The sequence below is a fragment of the Mesocricetus auratus genome, unplaced genomic scaffold (assembly GCF_017639785.1).
Source record: "Mesocricetus auratus isolate SY011 unplaced genomic scaffold, BCM_Maur_2.0 Super-Scaffold_100041, whole genome shotgun sequence".
NCBI classification, from domain to species: Eukaryota; Metazoa; Chordata; class Mammalia; order Rodentia; family Cricetidae; genus Mesocricetus; species Mesocricetus auratus.
Window position 1 is genome coordinate 4,422,608 of NW_024429218.1, and position 9,200 is coordinate 4,431,807.

The 9,200-nt window shown below is 43.3% G+C and overlaps 1 long non-coding RNA gene across 1 annotated transcript; it reads right to left on the reverse strand.

Moving 5' to 3' along the window:
- Positions 1-772: 772 nt before the first annotated feature.
- On the reverse strand, positions 773-4,219 carry LOC110342337. Its single transcript, XR_002384381.2, has 3 exons — positions 4,124-4,219; positions 1,879-1,984; positions 773-1,757 (listed from the first exon to the last, which is right to left on the reverse strand). It is a non-coding gene; the product is annotated as an uncharacterized LOC110342337 (long non-coding RNA).
- Between the last annotated feature and the right edge of the window lie 4,981 nt (positions 4,220-9,200).

Genomic DNA, 9,200 nt, shown 5'->3' on the forward strand with positions numbered 1-9,200 from the left:
TGCCAATAAGACTTCTTCAGGCCCCTGCTCACACACACACACACACACACACACACACACTCGAATACATACGTACATAACAGAAATAAGAACAAGCAAATCTTTAAAAGCATTTTGAAACTAAACAAAATATGGAAACAGAAAGAAAATAGCCCAAAGGACAAGTGCTGGTGAGCTGAGCTTGGAAAAACTAGAAGAAAATTAATTTTTTCTTTGTTTTGTGGACACAGAGTTCCTGCAAGGGACAATGAAAAAGTTTAGAAATGGTAATGGTGATGACTGCATAACATTAAGATTCTGTTTAATGCCTCTACGAGTTGTGTACTAGAATATTTTTAAACTGATAAATGTTGTATTTCATCTACTTTATCACAATAAATTTTTAAGCTTTCTGATGAAATCTAGTAGCAATCAGAGTTTGAGAAAACAGTCATATGTTGTGAAAACATACATGAGTCACTTCTTTCTGAAAATAATTGGGTGGTATTTATCTGAAGATTTGCAACATTGCACTCTCCCATTCATTTCTCTTCTGAAAACTTTCTAATTAAAAAACGTGTGAGAATGATCATAATTCCAGCATGACTTGAACACTCTGCAGCTGCTCTTAGTTTTGAAGACAGTTGTCACTCTCAAGTCAAGGCTGTCCTGCAACTTGAAATCATCTTGCTCTAGGCTGGTGAGTGTGAGATTTCAGGAATGCGTTGCCACATCTGGCTCCTAGTATGATTTTTAAGAGCCAATGCTTTAAAGTTTGAACGTGACCACAGTGGATTTGTTAAGTAATTTATTATATATTCACATAACCAAGTGCCATGGGGGTATTTAAAATTACAGTGTAGGAGAATATTTAATGATATAAAAATGTTTCAGTGTAATGCTACTGAAAAAGACAGAGTTTAGCATAAGTGCTGGGTTTTTTGTTTTGTTTTTTGGGTTTTTTTTTGTTTTTTTTTTCTTTTGGTTTTTCGAGACAAGGTTTCTCTGTGGCTTTGGAGGCTGTCCTGGAACTAGCTCTTATAGACCAGGCTGGCCTCGAACTCACAGAGATCCGCCTGCCTCTGCCTCCCAAGTGCTGGGATTAAAGGCGTGCGCCACCACAGCCTTGAGCACTAGAGAAGCAGAAGTAAGCGGATCTCTATGAATTCAAGGTCAGCCTAGTCTACATGAAGAGTTCCAGGCAGCCAGAACTTAAAAAACCCTGTCTCAAAAAAAATAAAAGAATTGTCAAGACTAATTGTTTCAAAGATGCGCCTCTTTTCAAACTAATAACTTAGTGTAAGAAAGCATATTAGGGAGACTGAAAGATATTTAGGTTCAAAATAAGAGAGCAGGGGAGCTTATTTCTAGTTCCACATGCTCTCCTTCCTTTTCTTCTCTTTTTGGTAGCACTGTGTGTGCAAGCGTGGAAGCTAAGAGTGTCAGACCTCTGAAGCTGGTTACAGGCTGCTGTGTGCCACCTGAGGCGGTTGATGGAACTGAATCAGGTCCCCGTAAGAGCAGTGGATCCTCTAACCCACCACAGCATCTCTCTAGCCCTTTTGATGACTTGGTGTCTCTCAGAGCAAGCTTGCATTGTGTGATCAGTTCGTTATCCCATCTTTCTGTGCTTCTGATGCCTCCTCTGTAAAATGAAGATGAGAATTGCATGTGTAGCCGGGCATCGTGGTACATGCCTTTGATCCTAGGCAGAGGCAGGTCCATCTCTGAGTTTGAAGCCAGCCTGGTCTGTAAAGTGTGTTCCAGGACAGCCAGTGCTACACAGAGAAACAAAACAAAAACAAAATTTTCCTTCTTAGGTAAAATGTTTTGAAGGTTAGATGTGTCAATCTACAAGCCACACAGAGCACATAGAACATGCCTGGTCATAGAACGTACCTGGTGCCCAAAGTCGCTGTTCACCACGTTGGAACGCCCCTCCCGGTTTTCAGTTCTGCTTTGCTTACACCGACTTCTGACTCCCTTTGGAATGTGACTCAGTCTCCTGGAATACATTTTGCGAACCTCCAGACCTCTAGACTGACATTCAGTGTCCACTGGGTATCTCTCTTTGGATACTTACCAGTGTGTATTACCGTCTATAGACCCAGTCCCCGACCCTGCTAGAAAGCCTCTCCCACATCCAGCCCTTTTCCTGTTACTTAACGTCAACGTTATCTGACCAACTGCTAAGGTCTCAAAAGCTTGGAACAATCTGCAGGCTTCTCTTTCTCTCATGCTCCGTAGTCAACCGTCTTCCCGCAAAGATGCAGCAGGAGTCTGACCCTCACCCCACTCTTATGCCCTGCCTCCACTCCTTCCATGACAATCGCCTGCCTCAAGCCACGGTTTACCTCTATCTTAGATGACTAAAATTGTTCTTTATTTTTATTATTATTTATTTGTGATTTTTTGAGATAGGATTTTCTCTCTGTAGCTTCGCAGCCTGTCCTGGAACCAGCACTAGTCCAGGCTGGCTTCGAACTCACAGAGACCCGCCTGTCTCTGTCTCCGGAGTGCTGGGACTAAACGTGTGCACCACCACAGCCCGGCTCAAACACAAAAAAATTTAAGGCCAAAACAAGGGCCTATAGAGGTGGCTCTATAGTTAAGAGCATTAGAGTGCATTCTGTTCTTGCCAAGAATCCAAGTTGGGTTCTTAGCACCCATAAAATGTGACTCACAACCACCTGTAACTCCAGCTCCGGGGTAGGAGGGATGGGGGGATCCCATGCCCGCTTCTGGCCTCCTTGGGCACTGTACTCATAAGCACATTCCTACATAGAGACACATAGATGTAATTAAAAATAAAGTAAAATGGGGCCGGCCGTTGGTGGTGCACGCCTTTAATCCCAGCACTCGGGAGGCAGAGGCAGGCGGATCTCTGTGAGTTTGAGGCTGGGCTGGACCAACAGCCTCCAAAACAATACAGAGAAACCCTGTCTCGTAAAAAACAAAAAACAAAAAAAAAACAAAACAAAAAAAATCAAAACAAAAAAATGGAAACAGTCAAAGTGTGTAGCAATATGAAAATAGGAAATTATGCTACGGCTCAACTGTATATAACTTTACAAAGTTAAATACGGGTTTTAAAAAATCAGTCACAGTTTTTTGTTTTGTTTTGTTTTGGGTTTTTGAAACAGGGATTCTCTTTGTAGCCTTGGTTGTCCTGGAACTCCGTAGACAATACTGGCTTTGAACTCATAGAGATCCACCTGCTTCTGCCTCCCAGGTGCTAGGATTAAGGGTGTACACAGCATCACCTGGCTAATCACACACTGTCAATGAAAAAAACCTTATGAAATAGCTAAAACACTATGAGGTTGACTTTGCAAATTTAAAATATATATGGATAGAGGAAATCCCTAGAAATACTAATAGCAGTTGCCACATAGGAATCACACACAAGTACTATAAGTCAAGGCTGATAGGAGAGCCAGGCTACCACTAGCAAATTTGTTCAGAGCATAGGTAAAAATTCCGATCACCACTTGTTGCAACGTTATAAATAGCAGCTCAAGCAACCACCTCTTTTACAGGGTACAAATGGCTTACAGAGTATTTCATGATTAAAATTGTATCTTATTGGATTTGTTGTGAATGAAAATCATTCTTAGTTAGCATACTTAGCAAATAGGAAAACAATTCTACTGTTTTTAGGAGTTTCTGCCCTAGGTGTTTGCCAGGTTTGGATGCTGAGCAGAGCTTGTTTTTGGAGTGATTGACACAGTTTCCCAGGAGGTTCTTAGCAGTTCTAACTTACTTGCAAGAGCATTACAGGAGCAAGATATAAATAACTTGTCATGCTTAGTGCCTAGTTGGTTTTTAGCTTACATTTTTTTTCTTGGACTTTGAGTGCTGAATTTGAAAGTTAGTTCTTGGAATTTTATAATTTATGCATTTCTCATTAGCTACCAAGTAAAGCAATCAAATGGTGAAAATAAAATTTAAGCCCACAGCCCTTTTTTTTTTTTTTTGCTTTTCTATCTGAGCCTTGCACAAAGAGCACACTGGTGTGATTCAGAAGTCTGAGCCAGAATGGGGCACATGCTCCTTCGGAGGCTGGACAAGAGAATGGCTTGGCCCTAGGAGTTTAAGGACAGCCTGAGAAACACAGGGAGACCTCCCACCCCACCCCACAGACCTCAAAGTCAAGGGAGGCTTCTCTCAGCTTCTCTCCCCTCCCCCTCCTCTCTCTCTTCTTCCTCTCTCAGCTTTTTCCAAGACAGGGTTTCTCTCAGTAGCCCTAGCTATCCCGGGACTCACTCTGTAGGCCAGGCCAGCTTCCAACTCAGATATCCTCCTGCCTCTGCCTCCCAAGTGCTGAGATAAAAGGCGTGCGCCACCACCGCCGCCACCACCTCCGGCATTTTCTGTGCCATCTGTTCGTGTTTTCTGAAAACTTAAGCAACATAATACCAAAAAGTGGACTAAACCGCAAATCTGTTGGATATCCCCCAGAAAAGAAACTTGTGGGTCTTGTCTTGTTTTTCATGAGTCGTGTCAAAAGTGAACTGCTGCCGGGCGTTGGTGGTGCATGCCTTTAATCCCAGCACTCAGGAGGCAGAGACCGGCGGATCTTTGTGAGTTCGAGACCAGCCTGGTCTACAAGAGCTAGTTCCAGGACAGCCTCCAAAGGCACAGAGAAACCCTGTCTCGAAAAACCAAAAAAAAAAAAAAAAAAAAAAAAAAGTGAACTGCTGAAGTGCACAGGACAGCTGGTCAGCCTCGGCACACGTGAGAACAATACCACTTTGCCCTGACATAAGGCAAGGGAGTTAAACACCACACACTTGCTAAGGGGAGCATGAGGGCTACAGGACCTTGGTTGCAAAACTAGAAGTATGTTAGAACACAGACATTTTGCCTGTTTGTAACGTTAAACAGAATTTACTACATTCTTTAGAACTCGTAGGACAAGCTGCTCATGTGTTTGTGGCAGCTTAAGGCCTTCCTGAGTGAGGTGTGTGTGTGTGTGTGTGTGTGTGTGTGTGTGTGTGTGTGTGTGTGTGTGTGTTCCTGACTCTTTTGCTTTGGTCCTTTTCAGATTGTTTTGGTGTTCTTTGAGAATAAGATGGGGATGGGGGCTGCAACTCTACTGCTTTCTGGGAAAAGAAGAAAGTAGAGATTACCAACTAAAAGCCAATGTCAAGGATTCTAGAGATTAAGGCCACCTGGACTCCATAACCACACCCTCCCCCCACCTCACCAGTCTGTCTTCAAAGAGATTCTCACCTGAATTGAGTTAGTCCTCCAAAGACATGTGTGTGTTTATCAAATAAATGATGTCTAAGTTCAAACAAACAAACAAAAAACCCTCTGTTAAGAGTATGAATAGTAACTGGGCAGTGGTTTAATCCCAACACTCAGGAGACAGAGGCAGGCGGGTATCTGTGAGTTCCAGGCCAGCCTGGTCTACAAAGCTACACAGAGAAACCCTGTCTCTGGAAAAACAAAAACAAACAGACAAACAAACAAAACCCATGAATAGCTAAGCAGTAGTGGCACATGCATTTAATCCCAGCACTTGGGAGACAGAGGCAGGAGGATCTCTGAGTTGGAAGGCAGCCTGGTCTACAGAGTGAGTTCCAGGTCAGCCAGGACTACATAGGGGAAGTCTGTCTCAGTGGGGAGGGAGGGGTGTGAATAAAAATAAAATCATTTGTTAGTAAATATTCAGTCAAAACTAAGGTAAAGCCTCTTTCCAAACATACACACACTTAAATGATATAGTTAAATAAAAGTAAAATATTTGTCAAAAGATACATGGACAGGGGCTGGAGAGATGGCTCAGAGGTTAAGAGCACTGACTGCTCTACCAGAGGTACTGAGTTCAATTCCCAGCAACCACATGGTAGCTCACAACCATCTGCAATTCAATCTGGTGCCCTCTTCTGGCATGTAGACAGAACACTGTATATGTAATAAGTAAATCTTAGCCGGGCGGTGGTGGCGCACACCTTTAATCCCAGCACTCGGGAGGCAGAGGCAGGTAGATCTCTGTGAGTTCGAGGCCTGGCTGGACCGATAGCCTCCGAAACAATACAGAGAAACCCTGTCTCGTAAAAACCAAAAAAAAAAAGTAAATCTTAAAAAAAAAAAAGATACATGGACAGATAGTATACTGAAGTATTTTGCTGTTTGCTAAGGGTAGTCTTCAGCCAGTCTTATTACATCAGAGTATTTTCACTTGCACAGCATTGAAATGGACTTGATACTGGGCACAGCGTTGCTCACTTTAATCCCAGCACGATGGAGGCAGAGGCAGGCAGATCTCTGAGTTCAAGGCCAGCGTGGTCTACATAAGAAGTTCCGGGATGGCGACTGGAAAGATGGTTCAGCGGTTAAAAGCACTGGTTGCTCTTCCAGAGGACCTGGGTTTAATTCCCACCACCCTTACGGCAGCTTAACACCACCTGTAACTCCAGTTTCAGTGGATCTAACATCCTTACACAGACATGTGCAGGCAAAACACCAATGCACATAAAATAAATTAAAAAAAAAAGTTCCAGGACAGCCAGGGCTTTAGAAAGACCCTGTCTCAACACAAATAAAAAACAAAAACAACAAAAAATCAATGGACATTTGTATTTCAGCACACTGACAATCAAAGTACACAAATAGTTAACTCTACACATGCTGAACTGCCTACAGTTAGCAGCTAGGCACCTCCAAAAAAATGCAGTGGACTCACCTGAGGTGGGGTGGCTGCTAGCTTGCTGTCTCTGTAGGAAGTAACGGGCTGAAGGGCAGTTCCCGTAAGTCTTCAGAGGTCAGTCCCTTTCCTGATGCCCATCTCTGTGTCTAGTCTACTGGTCTCTTCCTGGTCATAGCCCCACCCATATGCCATCTGTCTTCCATTTCTTTGCTGTCACTTCGTCAGACACAGGGAGCTTTGGGATGGAATGTCCTGCAGGGTGGGAGACTGTCTTGGTTTTTGGTAGCGTCTTCCCTGTCCCCAGTGGAACTGTCTCCTCAGTTGACTCAGGAGAGTAGGCAGGGCACTACCCTTCCTGGACCCCTAAGTTCTAACCACATGACCTTGGATTTCTTCCTCATTGCAACAGGTTGAACCTTTATTTCCTTTTGGTTGATAACCACAAACTCTCTAACTGCATGCCTTAGGTTTGTGTTGTAATTGTTCTGGACAAAACAAAACAAGAACCTCTCTGTTTTCTCTCTCCAAAGCAAAAGCCAATGTGGTCCTTATTACAAAAAGCATTCAGTTTCACTTTTGAGTTAACATTTATTCATTCTTTTATTTATTGTTGGGTGGAGTGTGCCAGTGCACGAATATGGAAGTAGGTACAGGAATTGGCTCTCTCCTTTCAACGTGTTGGTCCCGGGTATTGAAATCAGGTCATCACGGATGGTAGCAGATGCCCTCTGGTGGACATTGAGAAATATGCGAGGCACTTTCAGTTGTCACAATGGCAGGGACGTGTTAGCATTGGAAGGGTGGAGTACAGGGGTGATAATGATCCTACTCTATGCAGAACACTTCCGTACAAAATCTCCGCTGGATCCCAAGAGTCCCAGAAGCATTCTTCTTTGCCCGGGCACTCCTAGTCTCTGGTCCCGTCCTTGTTACTTACTATACAGTGCCGTCCCAGGCCTTATTCGGTCACGTCTAAAAGCCCGAGGACCGTAAGGCCCTGGGATTAGACTGAGTCCCCTTGGCCCCGTATCTACCCAGCACAGGATTGTGACGGGAGCGACGGTATCGGTCAGCAGTGGGCATCTTCACTGATTCACATCAGCACTGCGGGACACAATGTGAGGGATTAAACTGGGAGCATCACCCCGGCGGGCGACTGTGATCTGTGCTCTTCTCCAGCCCATACCTTGGGGGAGTAAAGGTTGCATCATTCCAGGTGCCGCTAATTAATGAAGCACTAAAAGTCGCTAACTTTATGTTGTCTGCCCTTTGAGGGTACACTCTTTTAGTATTCTATATGACAAAACTCAATCTACACACAAGATGCTTCTGCTACACAGAGAGTATGAGGCTGATCTGGAAGGAAAGTTACCAGGTGAATTACTTCATACTTGGTAAGAGTTACCACTTTTAGAGGAGGAATGGACATGATGTATTATCAAACTATCAGTGTCCCCCACCCCCTTTTTTTTGGGACAGGGTTTCTCTGTGTAGCCCTCGCTGGTTTTCTCAGAACTTTCCCTATAGACCAGGCTGGCCTCAAACTCAGAAATCCTTCTGCCTCTGCCTACCAAGTGCTGGGATTACGTAAATATGTGTGCCGCCACCACCACCCAACTTAGAATTCTACTTGTATATTTATGTTATTTTATTATTTTACTCAGTTAGTGTCTGAATACCCATACATTCACTTGAAGATACATTGACAATATATCTGAATACACAATAAAAATTTCAGATATCCTGTAATATTTACTAGATAGCACAAAGGACAAAGCTTTGCTTTCAAATGGCGTTTCTTTTTACATTTCCATTAGCTACAAAGAGTCATCTGGAATTCCTTTTAATTAATGTCTGACAGTTCCATAATGCAGATGACATATTTTAGTCATATTCATCCCAGTTACCTCTTCCTGACTCTCCCATTTCCACTGAACATTTTCTTTCCAATCATTCCTACTTTGAAGTCTTCTATCTATCTATCTATCTATCTATCTATCTATCTATCTATTTTTTATGACACCCTGAGTTTGATTGGGGATGCTTACTGCTAGCATGACCTGGGGTAACTTATCAGGGCATGAGCAACTACTGTAATGAAAACAATTTCTCCCCGTCATACATCAGGAATTCCTATCTCTTTCTTCTGCCAATGGCATCAAACACATTACTTGATTCTGAACATCTTGGGGTCAAGAAAGGGAGTTTTGAAATACCAGTAAGTATAACAAATTCCTTTTTCCCCTCCTGTGGTGATACATTATGTATGATTTAATAAAGACTTCCAGAAGTATCAGAAAGCAAAGCCAGCCACAAGCTGTAGAGGTCAGAAAGTGATGTTACACACCTTTAATCGAAAGCAGCCATAGAGCTAGGCTTTAATTCCTGGACTCATGACACAGGCAGATGGAGTTCTCTGAGTTCAAGGCCACCCTAGCCTACACAAGAGTGAAGAGTAACAGAGCTCACACGTTGATCCCAGCACATGGGATCACACACCTTTAATGCCAGCACTAGGGAGGTGGAGACGGGCTGGGCAGAGAAGGAAATGTAAGGAGGAAGA